Here is a 26,430-nt window from a genome sequence, read left to right as displayed (position 1 = left end):
CAGATACACTTCACAGACTTCATATCAAATACTTGTCTGTCCTCCCAAAATGTCCTCATAGCAGGAGACATAAACCTCCATCTTGAAGACACCAACTCAAACAACGTACACAAATGCAAGGAATTCCTCCAACTATTGGAGATCCACTGGCCTAACATGCAACCCACCCACAAAAAAGGACACACACTAGACATCATAACTCATAAATTTTCATCAGAAGCGAACCTCATATTCAGGGATACAAAATGGACAATCACACCATGGTCAGATCACTACAAGGCAACCACCTCCCTCCTCTGGAAAACAAAAGAGAAACAACAAAAACAAGAAAAGAAAACCTATACTACGAGAGGCAAAATAGACCCTCTAACATTCTGGCAACAAATATATACCGAGGAATGGACTACAACTACAGAATCACCCCAATTTCTACAAGAATGGGACAACAGATGCAGAACAGTGCTAGACAAAATAGCACCGCTCCAAACGAGAACCTCACATAGGAACAACTCAATCCCTTGGTTTAACGAAGAACTGAAAGAACTAAAAACACAGGTCAGAAGACTAGAAAGGGCATGGAGCAAAAAAAAAGATGAACACAAACTCAAAGAGTGGAAACAGATACAAAGAAAATACAAATACAAAATCAGACATACCAAAAGAACGCATTACAAAACTATAATAGGACCAAACTACAAGGACACGCACAAACTCTTTTCACTTGTAAACAATCTCCTAAACACCACACGGGTCACCTCGAATAGCACAGACACCCCATCGGCAACCAACCTAGCAAACTATTTCAACGAAAAAATCACAAAGCTCCAACGCATGATACCAAGCAATACCATTGAGTATACAATCATCCTTGAATGCTTAGACCCGAATCCTGGGGAATACCCAACCGATCGATCATGGACCAATTTTGACCTGATTTCAATAAATGAACTCACACACTGGCTCAGTAAATATGCCAAATCTGAATGCAAACTTGACATTTGCCCTACCAACCTAATAAGATCCACACCCAAACAATTCAAACAAGACCTCACAAACCAAGTAAACTATAGACTCATAAATGGACTCTTCCCCGCGGAAAATGGAAATATCCTATTCACTCCACTGCCTAAAGATGCCAAGAAAAACACAATGGATTTAACCAACTACCGACCAGTCGCTTCTATCCCACTCACAAGAAAATTGATGGAAGGTATAGTAACAACTCACGGAATACCTGACCAAATACTCAATTCTACATGAGTCTCAATCAGGATTTCGATCAAATCATAGTACTGAAACTGTACTAGTGTCGGCAATGAACACATTCAAAAAAATGATCGCAACCAGCAAGAACATACTCATACTACAATTCGACATGTCTAGTGCCTTCGACATGGTGGATCATGGAATACTACTACACCTACTAGAGTACTTCGGAATCGGAGGCCCAGTTCTCAAGTGGTTTGAAGGATTCCTCACCACCAGATCCTACCAAGTAATAACGAACACGGACAGATCGCCACCTTGGAGACCAGAATGCGGAGTTCCTCAAGGATCCCCCCTCTCACCAACTATCTTCAACCTAATGATGATACCATTAGCCAAACTCCTAGCCAATCAAAACCTTAATCCTCTACATATATGCCGATGATGTTACAATCCATATCCCGTTCAAAAGTGATTTAAAAGAAATAACCAAGGAGATCAACCAGAGCTTCCAGACCATGCACTCTTGGGTGGACTCATTCAAGTTAAAACTCAACGCAGAAAAAACTCAGTGTCTAAGTCTCACCTCCCAATACAATACAAACAACTACCCCACCACAATAACCACACCCTACTGCACACTTCCTATCTCAGAAAATCTTTGGAGTCACCATTGATCGAAACCTCACTCTCGACACCCACGTGAAGAATACAATGAAAAAAATGTTCCAATCAATGTGGAAACTCAAAAGAATAAATCTTTTTTCCCAAGAAACATCTTCTGCACCCTAATACAGTCTTTGGAAATAAGCCACTTGGACTACTGTAATGCTCTGTACGCAGGCTGCAAAGAACAGACCATCAAAAAACTCCAAACAGCCCAGAACACCGCAGCCAGACTCATTTTTGGAACACCTATATACGAAAGTGCGAAACCCCTCAGAGAGAAACTGCAATGGCTCCCGCTCAAGGAATGAATTGAGTTCAAGATCTGCATGACTGTACACAAAATCATTCACGCAGATGCCCCACACTATATGTTAAACCTAGTGGACTTACCGCCCAGGAATGCCAAAAGATCGGCCCGCAAATTCCTCAACCTGAACTTCCCCAGCTGTAAAGGAATGAAATACAAACAGGCTTATGCTACTACCTTTGCGTACAAAAGCACACAGTCTTGGAACGCAGTACCCATGGCCCTGAAAACCATGATAGTACAGACAGAGAGGGTAATACAGTATACAATCAGAGAAACCAAAAGAAAAAAAGCAACACTGGGCCTTCAAGAATGAGACAACAGGAGTACTTTATTAGCCAAAGACCCGACACGGGCCGTGTTTCGGCACCAAAAAGGCGCCTACCTCAGGGGTCAAATTGTAGATATAGCGATCGTACAGAGTTCAAGTTGTAAGTGCCTGATGCAGAACTCCAGGCAAGGCATCACCACCCAGGAAAAGGATCTAGGTGTCAGCAATTGTTGATACGCTGAAAGTCTCTACTCAGCGTGCTTCACTTTTAGGGTCTCCTTCTCGCTCTCTCTTCCATCTTCCAGGTACCCCTCCTCCAGCAGGCTTCCCAGGCTCACCAGGCTCTCCTCTCATTCATGCAGATGCCCCACACTATATGTTAAACCTAGTGGACTTACCGCCCAGGAATGCCAAAAGATCGGCCCGCAAATTCCTCAACCTGAACTTCCCCAGCTGTAAAGGAATGAAATACAAACAGGCTTATGCTACTACCTTTGCGTACAAAAGCACACAGTCTTGGAACGCAGTACCCATGGCCCTGAAAACCATGACCAATCTAACCAGCTTTCGCAAAGCTTTGAAAACACATCTCTTCAACAGAGCCTACAAAAGTCACCCTCAATGAAACAAATCATTCCTTAAACCACCCAAGTACACCAAAACACCTCTCATATGACCTTACCTAACACCTTTCTACCTAAATTCCTCTTTCACCTCAGCTTATGATCGACAGTTTTCTTAAATCATGTAATGACGTTCTCATTTCCATACTCTGTAAGCCACATTGAGCCTGCAAAAAGGTGGGAAAATGTGGGGTACAAATACAATAAATAAATAAATAAATAAATAATATCCCTAGTTCAGTGTGGTCCATCTTGCAACCTGATGTGCTTTCCCCCCAGTTTTTTTCCATGTCAAATTTGGTTCTGTTCCATTAATGTTTCAGAGGGTTATATTTAGAGACGGGCTATTGTTTGCAACAACATGGAAAATATCAGACATATATTCCATGTCATTTTGTGTCATTACCAAACAAAAATGAACACAATAAAAATGGCATTTTGTGTTTTTCCATGAGCCGATAATAATGTATACTATTTTCAGAGTATGCATGATTTGCAAAGAAGACACACTCTTTCCTCACAGTATGCACACGCTTGAACCGTTGTGCACACATTTTCAGGAAACAGGGTGCACTATTTGCAAAGTGGGTATACTCCTAGAACTGGATTCTGTAAATGGTGCCTAAATTTGAATACTGAAAAAAATCCACGATGAGTACTATTCTGTCAACGGCATTCTGAGTTGCACACCATTTGTAGCTCTTAGAGCTGATTTCTGCACCAAACTTTGGGTGCAAGCACTGAGGTGGCACACTCCAGAAGCGGCACTCCCCTTCCCTCCTCAATCCTTAACCTTAATTTTTTTTCCTAAAAGGCGGTAGCGATTCCTGTAGGCTGCCCTGTCGCCGGCCTCTTCTCCTATTGTGGCCTGCCTCTTGACATAACTTCTTGTTTCCTCAGAGGTGGGTCATAGTAGCAAAGAGGCCAGTGCTGGTGGCAGGGCAGTCTATGGGAATCACTGCTGCTGCCACCTTTTGGAAAAAAAATAAAGTAACACGTCAAGAGGGTTGAGAAGGGAAAGGGGGGAGATGCTAGACCAGGCATGGGAGTGGGGATGGGAGAAAGCGGCATCTCATCCTTGCCTTGGGGGACAGATTGTCTTCTTCTTATTATTATTATTATTAGCATTAGCATTTGTATAGCGCTACCAGACGCACGCAGCGCTGAACACCTGATACAAAGAGACAGTCCCTGCTCAAATGAGCTTACAATCTAAATAATACAGACAGACAAGACAGTTATCTAGTGTAAATCCTGGCACATAAATTAAGCGCAGATCTCCAGTAGCCAGTAATACTGCACACATCTTTAGCAAATGCCCCTGATCTGCCCATGCACATCCCATGGCCATGCTCCCTTTTAAGTTGCACTAAAAAGTTTACACATGGATCTTTATAGAATAGCACCTAACAAGATCCACGTGCAAATCCTAATTGCAACCAATTAACTGCAATAATTGGTTGTTAGTGACCAATTATTGTTAGTTATTGGCTCATTGCTCAATTAAGTTGTGTGGCCACTTGGAGATGTGCCCAAATTTGGGCACACAATTTTGAGCTCCATATATAGAATCTAATGTGTTGGAAAGAATAATTAGGAATGAGACCAGAGAGTTCATTTTAATTGAGTGTGTCTAAATTTTAGCCCTGTTTCTTTTAACTGGGTTAGGATGCCCTATAAATGTTGAAATAATAGTGTAGTCTGTTTCCTCTGCTAAAAGTAGAGAACCATTGTTGAAATAGATGCAGGCATTACACGTAAAGGGCCAGATTCTACATATGGTGCCTAGAAAATTCGCTCGGAAAATATTTCCACCTAAGCGTATTCTATAAGTGGCACTTAAATGCGGTATATAGAATATGCTTAGTTGATATTCTAGTGCCTAAAACTATGCGCCTCCATTTGCACAAATGAAACTGTGGCATAAATCCCGGCACATAGATTTAGGTGCAGAAGGCCATATTCTATAACAACTTGCATAAATTTTGGAGCACCCATGAAAACCCCATTTCCCTGCCTATAACCATGCCCCTTTTTGCCTGCACACATTAAAAGTTAAGCACAGTGCGTTACAGAAGAAGCTTAGGGAGTTGTGCGTGGAAATTCTAATTTTTCCCAATTAGTGCTCCTTATTGCTTGTTAAGTGCTGTTAACAACACTGATCGGTTGTTAAGCCAATTAAGTTACACGCGTTGTTACAGAATACGCTTGGATTTCGGCACAGAACGCTAGGCGCGTTATATAGAATCCAGGAGAAAGTGCAGTATCCAGATACTATTTGGAGACATTCAACATTGTCTTTCATTTGTTCAAAAAAAAAAAAAAAAAAAAAAAAACACCCCTTTAAAGTATATGAACTTCTGAAAATCACACAGATTTCTTCTGTAGATCAGTTCTGAGGGAGTGCTGTCTGTGGCCTCAAAAGTTCATATCCTACTGCATCTTTTTTTGTTTGTTTTGTTTTGTACTTCTAATAACAGCTTACAAAGGCTCAAACCTAAATGGCAATCCCCCATGTTGCAGTTTCATGTCTGTAGGGTTAGGCACAGCTTCTACTGGATTCAGAAATGCTTCGATTTTCCAGTTTCTGAGGTTGTGATTGCATTGCAATTTTCATGGCCCAAAAATCAGAACAGTATTTTAAAGTCTGATATGTAGCTACAGTGTACACTGGTTTCCTACTCACTTAGTGAAGCTGTTTGAAGAGGGGAATGAGGACAGTGGGGTGTGATGTACCTGCCCAATACTAGACAATATATCTCTGAAACCTCTGTGTAATATTTATCCATAGGGGTTCCATTTGCCACATGTGCTTTAGTGCGTCAACATCAGAAACTGGCTGCTGAACACCACAATGTTTATTTTCTTAGCAGCCAATATAATTCTGATGTAGTGTATTCAGGTTCTGTTTAATAACCAGTTATAGTACTATATTGTTTTATGGTAAGCCAGTGGTCTTCACCGTGTCACCCCATTCTGTTTCAGAGTATGTGTAGCTCTGCAGTACCTGATGTTAACAGTCGTGCCTAATACCTCAAGCTGCACCTCTAAAGCAGGTGTGGACAAATAACCGAACCTTGTCCTTCAAACTCAGAGTTCAAAAGAGGAAAAGAAAACTAATTTTAAGATATTTCTCAGATAGATGGACCCAAAATTAATTAGTAGCAAATTGAATTTTATTTCAAACTGAAGTTCAATAGTATTCAAACATTCTACTTTTTAAGTTAGGGTCTCTTTGGATCCAAATGAACTGAAGGAGAGCCACCAAATATTTTCCCATGTAGGGCCATGACACTACTCACTAGCATGTGTAAATGAAATCCTTCCCTTCCAGCCTGCCTTCAAATTTTCATTGAGGGTATTCTGAAGGAGATGGGTATTTCCAACGCATTCTCTTCTTTCTGTTTAGAAATGCCATGTCCTTCAAGCATGCTGTGCTTCCTCTCATCCACTTCCCCCCTTCTGTCACAAGCTTGGGTAGAGAAGCAGAGTGAACAAAAAACAGAATGATAATAGAGGCCCCCAAGCCTTGAATTGGAATGAAGAACATGGTGTTAAATATTCTATCATTAAAGCCTCTTTGTAACATGATGTTGCGTTATGCATTCTGTAACCTGTCCAATATTTATTTATTTAGATTTTGCTCACATCTTTTAAGTATTAGCTCAAAATGAGTTATATTCAGGTACACTGGGTATTTCTGTCCCTGGAGGGCTCACAATCTAAGAGGCCCTTTTACTAAGGTGCGCTGAAAAGTGGTCTGTGCTGGTGTAGGTGTGTGTTTTGGACATGCACATGTCCATTTTTGAGCGCGCCTGGGAAAAAAAGGCTTTTTTTGTGGCTGAAAATGGAAGTGCGGCAAAATTACAACCGGCGCGTGTCCATTTTTGGCCTGAGACCTTACCGCCAGCCATTGACTTAGCAGTAAGGTCTCGCACGCTAACCGGGCGGTAAGTGTCAGCATGCGTAAACTGACGATTACTGTCAGGTAAGCGCCACGTGGTAGAAAATAGAAAATATTTTCTATTGCGTGTTTTGGATGCACGTTAAAAATGGAATTACTGCCTGGGGTACACATTAGCCGGGCAGTAGTTCCAATTTGATATGTGTTGGATGCACGTAGGTGCCTTAGTAAAAGGACCCCCAAGTTTGTACCTGAGGCAATGGAGGGTTAAGTGACTTGCCTAAGATCGCAAGGAGCAGCAGTGGGATTTGTGCCAGTCACCTCTGAATGGCAAGACAGGTGCTGTAACCACTAGGACACTCCATTCCAAATATATGCAGCTTTCCTATAACTTTTACTATGCTGAGCTTCTCCTCCTTCTCCTTCTCCTTCTCCCCCTCCCCCACCCCAAGTAGTTTCATATTGACTATGTGGCTTACTCTGTTTTATGCTTTATTTGACATTGTTATAACTTTGTCATTTCAACTACCCTAATTTATAACCTTGCTTTCTCTTCTTTTGCAGCAGTGAAGCAGCTGGCTTACCTCCTTTGGCTGGTAGTGGGATGATAGTTTCCATCTGGCTGCTTTTCTCTCTGTCTCTCTTCTATGGCAGTGGTGGAGCATATTTATTTCAGATTTTGGTGATGGTGGGGCAGGTGGCTTCTCTCTCTCTTTCTTGGTCCTCTCCCCTCCTTTCGCTTTAGTTCAGACGACTCTACTGTACTACATTGGTGGAGGATGGCAGTTAGAGGCAGATGGTCCTGTTCCTTCCCAAATCCTCACTGCTGTGTAACACAGGCAGGCAGAAGGATGCTGGCACACATGCTCAATCTCAGTTTCTCTCTCCATCACCACACAGAGAGGGAGAAACAGAAAACCCTGGTTATTGCTGCCATCTATCTACTTCCAGTAATCTGGTGGGAAGAAGAAGTTGATGGTCTGCTTCTTACAGTCCTGTTGATAGGTATGAGAGGGTGATTTATTAAAAAGATGGAGTTCCCCATTCATAGTCCAATGAGAACCCAAGAACCAAGGGCATGGGCAGTCAGGGAAAAGAAAATTCTACAAATGCTATTTAGATTTCTTTTTCTTTTTTAATGATTTTGATATTTATCATATTTCAAAAATGACAAACAAAACAAACAGTACAATACAGTAAAGTCAATACAGATCTTCAGTGATAAAAGAAAGAAAAAAACATAAAAATAAGCTAGTCCGAATACAGTATACGTTCCCCAAATTAGGAACCCAAGGTGAAAAAGGGAAAATGAAAGAAAAATCTAATAAACTAGATAGCAGAAAAAAAGTTGCATTAGCCCATCAGAAAGTCCAAAGGCTGGTGTGAATGTTTGCACCAAACTAATGGCAGTTAGGCATGCAAATGTCAGTATTCTTTAACACTGCACCTCATTTCTGGGAACATCCATGACCACATCCCCTTTGGAGTTGCATGCTGTGAAAATTAGGTACACATGTTGTAGAATAATGCATAAGGCAAATCCACATGCATCTCCTAATGACTGCCAATTATTGATTGTTATCACCAATTAAGTCAGTTAGTTAAGATCCAAGTGCAACACTGAGTGCTCAACTTTGGGCTATTGATTGAGAATTCCCTTGACTCTCTCCTATACAACACAGCAAAACATTTAAGCCAAAACTGGGGTATTTCTTCAAGTGCAATTTAGCATGATATTGGAGAATCAGAGGGGCCCTTTTACTAAGCTTTGTAACCGTCTATACACGCCCAACGCATGCCAATTTGGAGTTACCACCTGGCTACCATGTATCTCTTGTGGTACACTGTTTGTGTGTGTTGGCTTCGGTTCTCCTGTGGTGAGATAACCTTCTGTTGGTGTTGGCTTCTCTTCTGGTAATTTCATTTTTGGTGCGCATCTGATTCATGCGTCCGAAAAATAATTTTTATTTTCTGGCTTGTGTCAGCTACGCATGTGAAGTGGCATTTGACATGTGTAGGTCATTACTGCCCAGTAAACATGTGAGACCTTACCACTAGGTCAGTGGCTGGCAGAAAGGGCTCAGACCCAAAATGGATGCGTGTCAATTTTAATTTTGCTGCACCCAAAACATGTGCCACATTATAATGGGGAAAGGGAAATGGACTTGATATACTGCCTTCCTGTGGTATTTTGCAACTATATTCAAAGTGGTTTACATATATACAGGTATTTATTTTTGTACCAGGGCAATGGAGGGTTAAGTGACTTCCCCACAGTCACAAGGAGCTGCAGTGGGAATTGAACCCAGTTCCACAGGATCAAGGTTTGCTGTACTAACCACTACACTAGGCTACTCCTCCAGTCTCCAAGATTGCTCTGTACAGCCAAATAGCTATGTAAAGTTGACAAGACAATTTGTTCAGTCAGCTATAGACTAGATATGGAGTTGAACACTTCCAGGATGAATATTTGGATAGTGGTACATGACATACATTCCAGGTAACATTTTGCAGTGGCTGTGACTCAATATGAGTATCACACAACACACAGCGTAGGTGACACAAAAGAAAGGAAAACTAGACAATGTAAGTTAAGTCAAAGTTTAATTCAAACACATCCCAGTGTGCTTTTGAGACTGCGGAGATCGGTTTGGTTCTTCTGTGGTGCCGTCAATATGGGCATCAACATGGCCTTAAAGATTTTGCAGTAAAGTCACCACTTTGTCATATGAATTTAACACACAAGTTCGTAGGCCTGCTTTATCAAAAGTTCTCTTTCATTCGTTGCTTATAGAAAACAAACAAAAAAGTTCAGGATCCATACAGTAAGGAAAGGGCAAAGAAAACAGATTCAGTTATGCAGCTGCTGTTCACGTGACTGGAGTCAATCTTCTACCTGTCAGGATTTGTGATGCTCTGGCACATCAGAGGTGGTAGCCTTAAGCTCCAAAGAGAAGATACTGTAAATAAGTCCTACAGGAGCATCTCATAGAGGTCAATGATTTCTGGCATTATTAAATCCTGTCATACCCCAGCAATCCTGTCGTGAAATGTCAAGATAAGCTTGTAATCAACATAGCAGTACTTTAATTTAGGGATGGGGCTCATTTTCAGACATGATTTAAATAGTTATAATTTCTGCATTATAAGGTAGTGAATAGCCACCAGTGGTGGATGCTTCTAGAAAATTCCAAGGGCCCATCCAGCCTTCCTCCTAGACCAGTCACATGTGTTGGTTCAAGCTGGGTTCTGCAGTTCCAATGTGATGGAAGACTGTTCTTTTTTTTTTTTTTTTTGCAGGCAGTGTATCTGCTGGTCCCCATGGGCATGCTAAGCTGCAGCTTTATAATGATACTCATTCGTGTTCTAAAAGACACATTACACAGTCTGTAAAATAGGATCGTGTGTTACAATAAGTCAAAAAGAAGCTGTGTTCCTAGACACCGTGACTAACAGTCTCATTAAATTCTGCTATATTACTGCAACCTAGATACAAAACATGGTGCCTTCACAAAAAAAAGGGTTAATTCAAGCAAGAGATATCTGAAGGCTTTACATGAATTGGCTTACATTAAAAACGGGAGTTGGTCCTATGGAACTGTGACTGGCAATTAAAATTTTATTTTTAAATTTTGTACAGCAGCTTCCTACTGCTCCTCTAGGCTTGCACCTTAGTTTGAACCACCACCTTTGTTTTAGGGCACCATCAGCCTTTCTTTGCCCTATTTTATACCCCCCCCCCCCCATCCTTCCCTCCTAACTTAGCTATTGTAGTGACGTCTTTCAGGTAGGAGCCATAGAGTGCTACTCCAGGTGGAATATGAGCAATCACTGTTGAGCAGTGAATGATACTACCTTTCTCCACATACTATGAATGTTAACTTAGTATCCTCAGTCGTCAGAGAGCCGAATCCATATCTTCTACAAGTCACTGTGAAACATAATCACTGAACCCCCAGACTGGCTTTAACGTCTTACTGTGTAGCAACTGCACGATGACACATTTCCAATAACTATCAACTAGAACACATGCAGGGATCCTTTTACAAAGCGGTGCTACCGATTATCAGTGCAATAAATGCGAAGAAGCCCATTCTATTTCCATGGGCTTCTTTACATTCACTGTGCTGCTAATGGTAGCACAGCTTTGTAAAAGGAGCCCTTAGGCTCTATTTAATAAAGCTTAGCATGTGATATTGGTGTTATCGTGTGCTATCTGCTGCAGAGCCCATTCTATGCTGTTGACTTTGTAACAGATAATGTGTTATAAACCATTAATATATAGGTGCCTCTGAGGGAGTAAGTGACATAATAGCTGGTGTCCCTAGAAACACTCCCTCACTGAAGTTACAGTTCAGCCTTACAGCAGGTGGCGCTAAAGCTGCTGTAGCATAGAGATATTAGGCTGTCTGGCTAGGAGGGTGGGGCTCATCAGTGAGCAGGAAGTAAAAGCCCTTTAGCAGATCAGAAGAGGGAGACCTTGGGAAGGGAAAAGCTGTCCTAGGCTGTAGTCTCCACAGTAGAAAATGACACGGGAATAGGGACCCGTGGTAACTGCGGGAATGGGGATGGGGACAGAGCCCGTGGGGATAGGGCGGGGACAGAGCTTGTGGGGATGGGGACAGATCCCATGGGGACGGGGCGGGCATGGGAACAGAGCCCGTAGGGATGGGGACAAACTTTGTCCCCATGCCATTTTCTACTTTGAAGCCTGTTAATGAACTGGGCCGTTATTTATGCTTGAGTGATGCAGGCAACGATATTTTGATTTTTTGGAAAAACAAGCAAACATTCTGGCCACAACTGGCAAAATTTGCATGGGGGATCCTGAAGCTTCCTGCTCCCAGAACATCTTCTAAGAAGACATCTTCTATTGTAGGAAGAACTGTGGAAGACAGGAGAGCTAGACTGAATCCTGAGATTGTTGATGACTCATTCATCCACAGATTAAAAAATCATAACAGTGCTTCATAGGGCATATTTCTCCCCCACTAGGGCATACAGAATGGGTTGTATTTTATATCCCTGGACATTTTAACAGGGTGGATTAGGATTCCTTGGGTGGTAGAAGTCAGCTATTGTTGGGGCTGGAAGGGTAGAGAGTGGTGGTGAGGGAGGTTATTATAGTTGCTCATTGTTATTGTTTTCTATTTGTGATTTATAAACAACAGTTGCTCAGCATATTGGTCCTTTTTATATTTTCATAAAAAGATTTAAATATAAAATCATAAGTGTTCGAGGCTTCTGCAGATAGTAACATAGTAGATGACGGCAGAAAAAGACCTGCACGGTCCATGCAGCCTGCCCAAGAAGATAAATTCATATGTGCTACTTTTTTATTTGTACTGTCCTCTTCAGGGCACAGACCGTATAAGTCTGTCCAGCCCTATCCCCGCCTCCCACCACCAGCTCTGGCACAGACTGTATAAGTCTGCCCAGCACTATCCCTGCCTCCCACCACCGGCTCTGGCACAGACCGTGTAAGTCTGCCCAGCACTATCCCCGTCGCCCAACCACCAGCCCCGGTACAGACCGTATAAGTCTGCCCAGCACTAGTCCCGCCTCCCAACCATCAGCCCTGGCACAGACCGTATAAGTCTGCCCAGCACTAGCCCCGCTTCCCAACCACCAGCTCTGCCACCCATTCTAGGCTAAGTTCCTGAGGATCCCTTCCTTCTGCATAGGATTCCTTTATGTTTATCCCACGCATGTTTGAATTCCGTTACCATTTTCATCTCCACCACCTCCCGCGGGAGGGCATTCCAAGCATCCACCACCCTCCCCTTAAAAAAAACTTCCTGACATTCTTCTTGAGTCTGCCCCCTTCAATCTCATTTCATGTCCTCTCATTCTACCGCCTTCCCATCTCCGGAAAAGGTTTGTTTGCAGATTAATACCTTTCAAATATTTGAACGTCTGTATCATATCACCCCTGTTCCTCCTTTCCTCCAGGGTATACATGTTCAGGTCTGCAAGTCTCTCCTCATACGTCTTGTAACGCAAATCCCATACCATCCTCTTAGCTTTTCTTTGCACCGCTTCAATTCTTTTTACATCCTTAACAAGATACGGCCTCCAAAACTGAACACAATACTCCAGGTGGGGTCTCACCAACGACTTGTACAGGGGCATCAACACCTCTTTTCTTCTGCTGGTCACACCTCTCTCTATACAGCCTAGTAACCTTCTAGCTACGGCCACCGCCTTGCCACACTGGTTCATCGCCTTCAGATCCTCAGATACTATCACCCCAAGGTCCCTCTTCCCATCCATACCTAGCAGACTCTCACCGCCTAACACATACGCCTGTCTTGGATTTCTACTCCCTAAGTGCATCGCTTTGCATTTCTTCGCATTGAATTTTAATTGCCAAACCTTTGACCATTCTTCTAGCTTTTTCAGATCCTTTTTCATGTTTTCCACTCCCTCCGGGGTGTCCACTGTGTTACAAATCTTAGTATCATCCGCAAATAGGCAAACTTTACCTTCTAACCCTTCGGCAATGTCACTCACAAATATATTGAACAGAATCGACCCCAGCACCGATCCCTGAGGCACTCCACTACTCACCTTTCCCTCCTCCGAACGAACTCCATTCACCACCTGTCCGTCAACCAGTTCCTAATCCAGTTCACCACTTTGGGTCCTATCTTCAGCCCATCCAGTTTATTTAAGAGCCTCCTGTGGGGAACTGTGTCAAAAGCCTTGCTGAAATCTAAGTAGATTACATCTATAGCACGTCCACGGTTCAATTCTCCGGTCACCCAATCAAAGAATTCAATGAGATTCGTTTGTCACAATTTCCCTTTGGTAAAACCATGTTGTCTCGGATCTTGCAATTTATTGGCTTCCAGGAAATTCACTATCCTTTCCTTCAGCATCGCTTCCATTACTTTTCCAATAATCGAAGTGAGGCTTATCGGCCTGTAGTTTCCAGCTTCTTCCCTATCACCACTTTTGTGAAGAGGGACCACCTCCGCCGTTCTCCAATCCCTCGGAACCTCTCCCATTTCTAAGGATTTATTAAACAAATCTTTAAGAGGACCCGCCAGAACCTCTCTGAGCTCTCTCAGTATCCTGGGGTGGATCCCATCCGGTCCCATGGCTTTGTCCACCTTTAGTTTTTCTAGTTGTTGATACACACTCTCTTCCGTAAATGGTGCTATATCCACTCCATTCTCAAATGAACTTTTGCCAGTCCATCGTGGTCCTTCTCCCGGATTTTCTTCAGTAAAAACAGAACAAAAGTATCTATTTAGCAAATTTGCCTTTTCTTCATCATTATCTACATAGCGGTTTACAGTATCTTTTAGTCTCACAATTCCCTTTTTACTCATTCTCCTTTCACTAATATACCTGAAGAAAGTTTTGTCACCCCCTCCTTACCTTTCTAGCCATTTGTTCTTCCGCTTGCACTTTCGCCAGACGTACCTCTCTCTTGGCTTCTTTCAGTTTCCTCCGGTATTCCTCCCCGTGTTCCTCATCTTGAGTTTTTCTGTATTTCTGGAATGCCAACTCTTTAGCCTTTATTTTCTCAGCCACTTTCTTGGAGAACCATAGCAGTTTCCTTTTTCTCTTGCTTTTATTTACTTTCCTTACATAAAGGTTTGTGGCCCTATTTATAGCTTCTTTCAGTCTGGACCACTGTCCTTCCACTTCTCATACGTCCTCCCAGCCCATCAGCTCCTTCCTTAGGTATTCCCCCATTTTACTAAAGTCAGCATGCTTGAAATCCAGGACTTTGAGTTTTGAGTGGTCACCCTCCTCTTCAGCCGTCATATCAAACCAAACCGTTTGATGGTCACTGCCGCCCAGGTGGGCACCCACTCGGACATTTGACACGCTATCCGCATTTGTGAGCACCAGATCCAGCGTCGCTCCTTCCCTCGTGGGTTCCATGACCATTTGTCTGAGCAGAGCACTTTGGAAAGCATCCACAATCTCTCTACTTCTTTCCGATTCCGCAGATGGAACCTTCCAATCTACATTCGGCAGATTGAAATCTCCCAGCAACAGCACCTCTCTCTTCTTTCCTAACTTTGAATATCTGCGATCAGGTCTTTATCTAATTCTTCCAATTGTGTTGGAGGTCTGTAGACAACACCCACGTGGACAGAGGTTCTATCATCTCTTTTTAAGGTGATCCATATCGCTTCTTCCTTACCCCAGGTTCCTGTCATTTCGGTTGCTGTGATATCATTTCTCACATATAGAGCTACTCCTCCACCTTTACGACCCTCTCTATCCTTCCTAAATAGATTATAGCCTGGTATGTTTGCATCCCATTCATGGGAACCATTGAGCCATGTCTCTGTGATTGCAACAACGTCTAAGTCTGCCTCCAACATCAGGGCTTGAAGGTTATGAACTTTGTTGCCAAGACTGCGAGCATTTGTGGTCATCACTTTCCATTTCCATTTCCATTTCCTGGTATGTGTTTCAACATTTGATATTTTGGTGTGTTTTTTGTCTTTGGGTCCCTCCATATCTTTTTGTTCCACCTGAATTTCTTTTGCTTTTGCTGTTTCTTCTGGCTCAGTTCTATTTTTAGGAATCTCACAGTGCTTTAATGGAGCAAAAGAATTCTGTACGGGTAACACTTGTGAGGGTGTATGCCTCTGTGTCACATGATGAAGTCTGCCTGAGCCTACTGTGAATCATCTATTCTTAGGTGGTTTTATCCTTTGAGGCAGTGGTGTGAATTTGGTTTGCTTTTGTGCAGTGCAGTGACGTAGCCAAGGGTGGGCTGGGGTGGGCCCAGGCCCACCCACTTTAGGTTCAGGCCCACCAAGTAGCAGCACACCTATAATGTGGCTGGCAGGGACCCCAAGCTCCACCAGCCAAAAACTCCCAACAACTGTTTGCTGCTGGTGAATATCTGCTATTTAAAAGGTATACGGGGGAGAGGAGATGTTTGAAAGACCATATGGTATGCAGGCGAGAGAGGGAGAAACCAAATCACTTGTAGGACAAGGTGGAGTTCTGCCCACCCACCTTGGGTCCAGGCCCACCCAAACTTGGGTGTCTGGCTACGCCCCTGGTGCAGTGTGATTTTGTGCAGTCTTAGAAGTTGCTTTAAGTGCATCTAATTCCTGCTTTAATTTACTGAGCTCTTGTTTTAAACTAGCGAGCTGATTACAGATAGGACAAGCCTTAAGTTTCCAGATGATTGGCCTTGAAACTAAAGCTCCACAATTATTACAGAGAATAAAAGTCATCCTTATTTGTTGGAATGGGTATGAATAGGTATTTTGTGATGGGGCTTGACAGTGTGCAAGATTAACTTTACTCCTCAGCAATTTGAGACAGTTGTAATTCGGGTGGAGTTAAGTTGTGATAAGTAGTGTAGTTAGAATAGGGATTTAGGAAGTGTCAGTCTTGGGGTGGGTGGGTATAAACCTAAACTTGTGGAATGTGTTTGCTGTAAAACCTATCTTAGGCCTTTATTAAGCCTCTTTTCTACAAAGCTGATTGGGACAAGGGGAAGACAAGGATAGTAGGTAGAGATGTGCAAAAAAAACACAGTTCTAGGGTAGGAAAAGCCACAAATATAGCCAGCACAAGTCTTATCTGAGTTTCTCCCAGCCAGAGACCAGCAACACAGCTCTCCACAGAAAACACACTTGTGCTTTTAAAATGGCTGCAGAAAAAAAAAACCAGGTGAGCTGAGATGGGGTGGGGGATGGAAGGAGCTCTGAAACACTTGGCAAAAGAAAAATTTCTAATACTTGCTGGCAGTTTGAAATCAGAAATCTAGTTTTCAGATTCACAGATATCAATAAACCAGTTTGAAACACAGTCAGATTATACAGTCAGAACAGTTTTGTTTTTTTTTTTTTTTTAAATCTTTTTAGGAAAATATATTTGCAGGGACACAGACAGACAAGGATAGTAGGTAGAGATAGTAGGTAGAGATGAGGACAGAGCCCACGGGATGGGGCAGGGACGGGGACAAAACGAGCGGGGACGGAGACAGGACCTGTGGGGATAGGATGGAGATGGAGACAGAACCCATAGGAACTTTGTTCCCATGTTATTCTCTACTCCACAGGTTGTGTGTAAACTACCAGAATCTGACTAAGGTAGGCTAAGCTTTAGTTTGAGTTTTACAAGAAGGCTGTCCTTGAGGTCTGGCTGGAGGCAGACCTTTATTGTGAAACCCTGCAAGTAGCTGTGTGTGTGTACTGTGGGCTTAAGGCTGTCAGCTATAAGCCTGCATGAAGTTTGCCTCTGAACCTAAGGGACTATTCTTTACTTTGCTTTACCTGTGAGGTAACAGGATTCATTGTTTGGTTAATAAAGGGATTTTGTTCATTTCTCCCTTCCCTTCTCTGGCTGTGTTTATTGAAAGCCTCCTGCACCAATTTGGCTCACACAATCACAGGGCCTTAATTTTACTCATTCACTACTGTGGTTCACACAAAATTCTTCATATCAGATTAATGCAGTCTACAAAAATATTTCATTAGGAACAAACTAAGACTCATTGAGAGAGAACCGCCATTTTGCAAGATGCAAAACCACGAGTATATGATCATATGTGTTGGCTCCTGTTACTGCAACCCGTATTATCGAAACAAGATGGACGTTTCAATAATACGGTCAGGAACACCCAAATCTTGACATTTAGGTCGACCTTAGAGATGGTCGTCTTTAGGCCGTTTTTGAGATGGTCATCCTCGGTTTTCGGTGATAATAGAAACCAAAGACGTCTATCTCAAAAAATGTCTAAATCCAAGCCCTTTGGTCGTGGGAGGACCCAGCATTTGTAGTGCACTGCTCCCCCTCACATACCAGGACACCAACTGGGCACCCTAGGGGGCACTGCAGTGGACTTCACAAATTGCTCCCAAGTACATAGCTCCCTTACCTTGGGTGCTGAACCCCCCAACCCCCCCCAGGTCCGCCTGCCTGAAGTACACTGCACCCACTACAAGTTGTTGCTTGCTGCAGCGCCTTCACATGGAGGTGAGAGGCACTGTGAGGGCGCAGTCCGGTGGCAGACGGAGGGGGGCGGGTGGAGGGGGAAGCGGCGGCGGTGACAACCTCAGGGGGGCGGCGGGGGTGGGGCCTCAGGGGTAAGGAGGATGGCGGGGAGGCCAGGGCTGCAGGAAGATGTCATTTCAATACAGGGGGAGCGGCGGCGATCTCGTGGGGGCGAAGGACGTCCATAAAGGACATCCATAGGCACAACTCGTCTTTTTTTTAATATATAATGAAGGACGTCCATAAAGGACGTCCTTGACATGTACAGAGCAGCTAGCATAACGCTTGGCTGCTCTGCACATGCTCGACCGGCCGACTGGCCGACTATTGAACGACGGAATAGAGAATGCAAATGAGCTACAGCGAGCAGCTCATTTGCATTCCTATTCCTTGATGCATGCCCGTTCCTTACCGATTCGCTAAGGGAATCGGTAAGGAAAGGGCTTTAATGAGTCTTCAGTGCATCTTGGCCTTAGTCCCTTGTTCAGAGAGCTAAGCTCCTGGTGGGCTCCTGGTTGTGATTCCTCACTCACTGCTCCTCTACATCCTTCTTATCTGGACTCTCTGCTGGAAAGAAGGAGGCATGGTCCCTCCCTTGGAACTGACTTGTAAACTTTCCTCCAAAACTCCCGTTTGAATGAATCAGAATCTCTGAGTGTACCACTTACTGTTATTCTATGATTAATTTCTGGAGCAGGGGCCAGAATGTTCTGTCTGCAACTGCAAAGACTTAACATTTTTGAAAGCCTACTACACTTGTGTCTGAACACGATCCCATTATATTTAACAAGTATGGCACTTTGGAAACAAACAACTGAATTCTACAGGGCAGACAGAAACACAGTTTTGCCATGTGGACAGCTTCCAAAATGGAATAGGAAAAAATATGCTGTTGTTGTTATTATTATTATCCATTTGCTGTTGGGTAAAATAAGGCATGGTGAGACAAAATGGCATTGTCATACTGAAAGAAGAGGACATTGGTCCTAGAACTCAGAAGCTCCAGGAAGCCACTTGTCTTGGAAATTAAGGGGCTCTTTTACTAAAGCTTAGTGCACGATAACGGATATTAACAAGCACTAAATGCTGCACGTCCTATTTTATACCTATAAGCCACATGGCACTTCAAGCATACTAATATCCATTAGTGTATGCTAAGCTTCAGTATAAGAGACCCCAATGATGTTTTCTCCAAGGCATATTGGGACCGATATTCAGACTGCGGGAGTTAGACCGGTTAACTCCTGAGGTCAGCACTGAGCCCGCATATTCAATGCCGGGCCGTTTCTGGTGACCGGCGTTGAATATCCGGTATAGTTTTGGCTGGTTTAAAGATAGCCAGCTAAGTCGATATTCAGACTTAGCTGGTTATCTTTAAACTGGCCAAAGATATCCCACTTTTTCACGCGGCCAAATACAGCCACTAAACCAGCTTTAAAAATCGGCAGATAGCCGGTTATATTGGGCAATATAACCTGCTAGCTGCTAACTGGGGATTTTCAGCATGGGATAGCCGGTTGTCCCGTACTAAATATTGACAGATAACCGGTTAAGCGCTATTTAATTGGTCAGCAGTCATTCTGACCAGTTAAATAGCACTGAATATTGGGGGGGATCTGTCCAGTCTGGCTCTTGATTTGTCCATTCAGTTTTCCTCTCTGATAAAAGTTCCTTTTACAGATTTTACTGCAGATTCCGTTACAGGATCCACAGTTATTGGGTAAAAGGGAAGAAAAGAGAGAGGAAATTCTGGCCTAACATACTGACCACTTCAGGATCTATGTTTCCTTCTTACTGACCATCCATCCATCCTCAATCTTCATCTATCCTCAGTGTTTGTTCACTACACTGAGATCCACTGAGCAAAAGTTGTCTTTTCTGTGTGTCTCGAATGCGATGTGACTCATTTCAGAGCCATATAAGTATTTAATATTTAGGAAGGCTGTTGAAACAGTGCCACTTTAAAACTTGCAGCACTTCGTAACTTTTCTGGTGGGGGTGGAACATACAAAACTTTAGCATTGCCCATTTTTTTGTTTCTTTTTTTGTTGTTGTTTCTTTTCATACCCTCGGTTGCCCTCAAGGATTGCTGGATTTTGATGAGATTGCTGTTTGCCTGTGGAAGGCAAACGAGATATACAGCCTGTTACCCTGATGTGGAGTGCTCTGGAGTCTGCTGATTAAATAAATCCCTGCAACATCTGTTTCTTTCCATTTCTGGCAGCATGCAAGGGCATGAGCCTTTTCTCTGCTGGATTCACCAGAAACTATTGCAGGTGATGAGGATCTTTGCATCTGCATATATTCCACTGTCATTAGCCATTCATCTTTAGACACGAGACAGGAGTGCACCTTACTTAGGCTTTCTAAACAGCCATTACATTGCAGAAAGTCTCCCAGCCATGGGGCTGTCAAGAAGCAGATTATGTGAGTTTGTGTAGTGTTATCACACCCTTCCTGATCCTTCACTATGCGCAACCAGTAATTAATACTGTCACCAACACAGTGTTAATTGGCTAAACTCCTTTCTATGATGGGTTTTTAACCTTCTCCTGTCCCCCATCAAGCAAGGGTCTTCCCTCCGCTCAACCCACCTCACATCCAAACAGAAGTACCAGGAAACAGGGAGTCTAATTTTTCTCTGAGGAATTCCAGGCATAATATTCTCATATGCGTGGGTGCTGTCATCCACGGAAGCCAGTGCGAACACTTCCATAGTACACTGTCACTTTAAAACTGTGAGGCAGTGCTCCCACTCTGCATGCATGGGTGCCTTCCTGACCGAGCAATTTTGTCTTTTTGGTGCCTTCCCTTTCTCAGGATATTTTTTCTTCATATTCTTATTTTTTTCTATATTAATTTGTTCATTTATTCTGAGCCCTTCTTTTGCCTGGGAAGTATTGACCATTTTTGGGTATGTGACTACTTGAGTTTCCCGGGCCATAGAGTCTTTCGACCTTGCGTTGCTCATTTTCCCCTCCATATCAACAATGATGCCAAGTGGCTTTAAGAAGTGTACCCGATGCAATAGGACTATTTCAGGCACAGACCCCCCATAACTGGTGTGTTCAGTGCTGGAGCAAAGGGACATACAATTTTGCTTCTGCCTATGCATGCGAGGAAGGACCCTTAAAGCCTGTAGAGTTCAGTGTGAAAAATGATTTGGTTCTGCATCAACATTTGCATCTGCATCAAGCATGGCAGGGGATCAACATCGGGTGTACTGATCTGATGTCAGACTTGGCACCGTGACCGCATAAGGACTCTACATCCTCTTTGTTGGTGTTATGTAAATCAAGGGACCTGCAGCATAAAAAACCTAAGAAGCATTGCCATCATTCTCCCTCCAGGTTCTCTGCCAACACCTCCCTTCTATCTACATCTTCAATGCACAGGAAGCTTCCACGCCACAGTAGCTGCTCTCCTTTTCTCCAACTAATTTCTCATTGAGAACCTTTGAGGTCTTTGAGATCTCCTATGCCTGCACGGGCTATAACAGGCTGTGTCCACACTGCTTTCTCATCCGCTACTGATGCCTACTGTACAGGATGAAATCCAGGCTATGCTCAAGAAGGAGCTCTCAGGGCTACTGCATTCGCAGTCTATACAGGCTTACAGGGTGCTTGTGCCAGCCTCAGCCCAGACTGTCAGTACATTGGAGAGACAGTCACGGGACAGATCCCACACACCGGCTTGGTGCCAAATGTCGGGGGCAGCACAAACCTGACCGATGCATATGTCGGCATCGGCAGAGGAACTTTCTCCAACCTCAGAGACTCATCTGCCTCAATGCACCTTGATGCAGAGCCGAAGCTCTAGTCAACAATCTGTTGCATGTACTTCCCAAGAACAGTACTTTGAAGAGTCAGACTTAGACCTCTCCTGGGAGACAGATCAGGACCCACAGGACCTCTCAACTGAGGAGTCCTATGGCATCCCATTTGATCCTTCTACACTATCTAAGAGATGTAGGTCTCTTCCAGAAAGTATACACTTTCCAGATTTTGTCTGTGAGTTGGCTCAAGCCTACCTTTCAAATTAGAGACAGAGGAGGAACTTCATTCAGAAATCTTTGAGGTACTAGATTATGATTCTCCTCCTAGAGAAGGAATTACTGTTCCAATTCATATAATTATGAAAAATGCTCTAATCAAAAACTGGGAGACTCCACTGACAGTTTGAGTTGCTCCAAAAAAAATTGGCACAATGTGTAGGATACAAAAATGCACTGTGTTTGAGAAAACTCAGTTACCTCATCATTCCCTAGTTGTAGAATCTGGTTTAAAATGCACTCGCAGTGCAGATCAGCTAGAACATTGGACTCTTTTGGCAGAAAAATATTTCAGGCTTCAATGCTAACCTATCAACTTTATTCCACAATTTACTTAAAAATCTCAAAAATTTACTCTCTCCTTTACAGAATTCCTTCCCCCTGAGAGGCTGATGAGTTCCTTAAGCTTCACATGAAACTTCTGGATTGTCATAAATATCTGGCAAGGCAAGCCTTTGATGCCTCTTCACGCATTCCACCTTAGGAGTAGCAATGCGGTGTCTTTCCAGGTTCTGGGTCCCCGACCTCAAATCTGCTGTCCAGGAGCATCTAGTGGACGTCCCTTGTTGTTGAGATAGTTTGGTGACAGAATCGAAGAAGTGGCTGACCTAATTAAAAACATACAGATACTATAAAAACTCTATCCAGGCTACAGACTTTTGCTACCTCTTATTCTTCTAGAAGATTTCCAGGAGGATTCAACTCCTTCCAGATGATACTACTTTGAGAGGAGCTCTCAGCCCTCCTATGGCAAAATACAATAGAGCTAGTCCCTCCACTGGACATTGCCCTAGGTACAAATAAAGTACCTGTATATAATATGCAAACCACTTTGAATGTAGTTGCAAAAATCACAGAAAGGTGCTAAATCAAGTCCCATTCCCTTTCCCTTTTTTAACAGAGAGTAAACAACAAACTGGATACCCAAGTATCTGCTTGTCAGATGCTGCGCCTACTCAGTTACATGGCTTCAACAGTCCATGTAATGCCATTGACTCAACTCCACTTCCAGACTCCTCAGTGGATGCTCTCCTCTCCCAAGCCACGGAATTGCCCTTGACCCATATTCGAGTCACTCCACAGCTACACCACTCTCTACAGTGCTGGATGGTATCCCAGAAGCTCACCTGGGGTCTTCCATTTCAGCCTCCTCCACATCACAAGGTCCTCACCATGAATGCTTCAATGGTAGGCTGGGATCCACACACAGGGTTCTTGGTCCCCATGGAAGAAATGACATTATATCAACCTTCTGAAATTTCGAGCAGTCTGGAACGCCTTTCCAAGACTGCATTCTTGATCAGATAATACTAGTTCACATAGACAACCAGGTTGCCATGTATTACCTCTTCTCCTATAGTTATCAACCAGAAAATCATTGAGGTTAGATCCTTTTCCAACCCTAATAATACAAAACAAGGGGTCCCTGCTCCATCCGGCTTAGTTCCTGATGACATAGATTTACCTTCCTTACACCTCCCTGATGGAGTGTCTAGGATATTCCTAGCCTCTAGGAAACCTTCTACACAGAAATGTTACCATTTAAAGTGTAAAGATTTTCCAACTGGTGTGCAGCCAGAGCACTCGACCCTGCTAGGAGCTCTCTGACTACCTTTATGTAGTACTTCCTCTCAGGGGCGTAGCCACGGGTGGTCCTGGGTGGGCCCGGGCCCACCCATTTTCATCTCAGGCCCACCCAGTAGAAAATAAAACGAGCCAGTCCCTCCTACCATTGAAGCTTCAGCAGCGACGTTATGCTGCCAGCTGCACACGTCACGCGAGCACAGCAGCCAACGAATCGGCAGCATCCGAAGATCGAGCTGGGGAGATATCAGCCATTCCTCACTGCAGCGCTGTATCCTAAGGGGCGGGACTCGGAGGCGGAACGCTGCGCAGAGCTGTTAGCGGGCATGTGGCTGGTCCCGCGCTGCAGTCTGAGGAATGGATGACATCTGCCCACGAATCTTCGGTGATCCGGAGGCAAGCACCAATGAAAGTCGGGTCCAGCAGGGTTGCAGGGGAAAGGAGCTGCTGCAGTGAGTAAACAGGTCAGGATGATCATAAGATTAAGAAGAGGGCTGAAGGGAGAGAGGGGGAAGGGGGATGGCTAGATCATGGAAAGAGCTAAAATGGAAAGGTCAATATGTCAGAGGCAAGTGAAGTGAGGGAATGGAATAGGAGAGGAGAAAAAGACAAATGGACAGCAGCTGCTTGAAGGAGAAATAGCAGAAAGATTGGAAAGTTCAAAAGAGAAACTGGATCAACATGATGGAAAAAGAAAATGACCAGACGACAAAGGTAGAAAAGGCATTTTATTTTGAATCTTAACTGAAATATGATAGCTTGAGAAATATGCATAGCGGATGTCACTTTCCTCATGAGCTAAAGTGTTTCTGTTTCTATTTTGAGTTGGGAGGTGCTGGGGGAGAGGTGGAGAATAGGGGGAGGAAGGGGGCGGGGCAGAAAGAAAATTTTGTGCCCACCCACTTTGGGCTCAGGCCCACCCAAAATTGGCTGTCTGGCTACGCCACTGCTTCCTCTATCTTTCAGATTCTGGCCTCAAAACTCAGTCAGAGTACCCTTGAGTGGCATTAGCATGTTTCACTTCAAAGTTGATAATAAACCAGTTTCTGTTCATCCCTTGATAGTAAGATTCATGAAAGGCTTATTTCATAACAAACCTCTGACCAAACCACCGCTTGTGGTTTTAGATCTCAATGTCATCCTCACAGCTCTCACGAGACCTCCCTTTGAACCACTTGATTCCTGTTCTCTGAAGTTCCTCACATTTAAGGTAGTGTTCTTAATAGTTCTTACTTCTGCCATTAGAGTAAGCAAACTTCAGGCCCTTGTGGCAGACCCATCATATGCTAGGTTCTACCATGACAGAGTTGTACTCTGAACCCACCCCAAATTCCTCCCTAAAGTGGTATCAGAGTCCACCTTAATCAGTCCATTGTACTTCCTGTCTTCAATAAATATCCACAATGAATACGCACTCTCATCCTGAAGAAGCAGCACTGCATATCTTAGACTGCAAACATGTTCTAGCATATCACCTGGAGCAAACCTCATAGGAAGTCCTCCCAACTTTTTTATCCTTCGACCCTAACAGATTAGGGATTCCCATCATCAAATGTATTATATCTACTTGGCTGGCTGACTGTATCTCTTACACATATACTCAGGCTGCTTCAGGAGCCCATTTCCACTCTGCCTCCATAGAAGAAATTTGCAAGGCGGCTACATAGTCTTCTATCACTGCTCAGTAGTGTCTGGAGTAGCATTCTAGACGGGATAGCCAGTTTGGACAAGCAGTCCTGCAGAATCCTTTTACTACATAAAAGTCAATGCTGCCCTCTGGCTCTTTTTTTCCACCAGGCTCACTAACTACTTAGTTGCCAAAAATTCATTTATGTTGTGAGCCTGTTAGCTAGTGCATCCCACATGTGAGAATATTATGCCTGCTTGTCCTTGGAGAAAGCTAAGTTACTTATCTGTAGCAGGAGTTCTCCGAAGGCAGCAGGCATATATTCTCACTTCCCTCTCGCCTCCCCTTGAAGTTGTCTTCTTAGCATTAGTACTTTACTGCTGGTCCCATGCTCGAGTGTTGGGTGGGAAGGCACCCGCACATGCTCGGTGATGGCACTGCCTCAAAGTTTTAAAGTGACAGTACCCTATGGCAGTGTCTGCTCCTGGCACCATGGATGACATCATCCCCACATGTGAGAATATATGCCTGCTGACCTTGAACACCTGCTATAGGTAAGTAATTTAGCTTTATGGTATGCCACAGCAGAGTAAAAGGTTCCGCAGAGCCAAGGGACTACACAACTTTATGCAGTGCGTATTCATTGTGGATATTTAATGATTGCTCCCAGTTGTCTTGGAATGAATAGAGAGTAGGTAGGGGGTGGGATAGAGAGGAAGCATGGGATGATGGGGAGATGGATTATGTCTTTAAAAAAAGTTTTTAAATGAGTGGCTTTACAAAGTGTATTTGAAATATTATACTGCCAGGGCTTGCTTTGCACATTGTGTTGCTGACTCAGTACATTAATTGTGGATATTCTAAAAACCAGGTTGTAGGGTCCCTATAGCATGTTTGGAAAGCCTTGATTTAAGCAATTTGCAGGCAACCTCATGTAGTCTAGTACCTGGGTTTTCAAGTAAATCCTCCTCTTCTCTGCCTTCCTCCACTTCAAACAGCACTTCCTCACTCTTGCTCCTTCCATCTGGCATCTACTCTCTCTCATTTGTCCCTTAAATCCATCATCTCCTCCCTTTCCCTCTCCCATCTTCCATCCAGCATCTCCTATCTCTGTCCTTCCATCCAGCATCTCCTATCTTTGTCCATCTTCTATCCAGCATCTCCTCTCTTTCCTGTTACCATCCAGTATCTCTCTACTCTCT

General features: G+C 43.6%; 1 protein-coding gene across 1 annotated transcript in view; it reads left to right on the top strand.

Annotated features, from left to right (window-relative positions):
* The window catches only part of LOC115461208 (dedicator of cytokinesis protein 2-like), a 1,592,043-nt gene that overhangs the window by 448,600 nt on the left and 1,117,013 nt on the right, over positions 1 to 26,430 (top strand).

The sequence above is a fragment of the Microcaecilia unicolor genome, chromosome 2 (genome assembly GCF_901765095.1).
Source record: "Microcaecilia unicolor chromosome 2, aMicUni1.1, whole genome shotgun sequence".
In the NCBI taxonomy this organism is placed as follows: Eukaryota; Metazoa; Chordata; class Amphibia; order Gymnophiona; family Siphonopidae; genus Microcaecilia; species Microcaecilia unicolor.
This window is presented reverse-complemented; position numbering and strand designations above follow the sequence as displayed.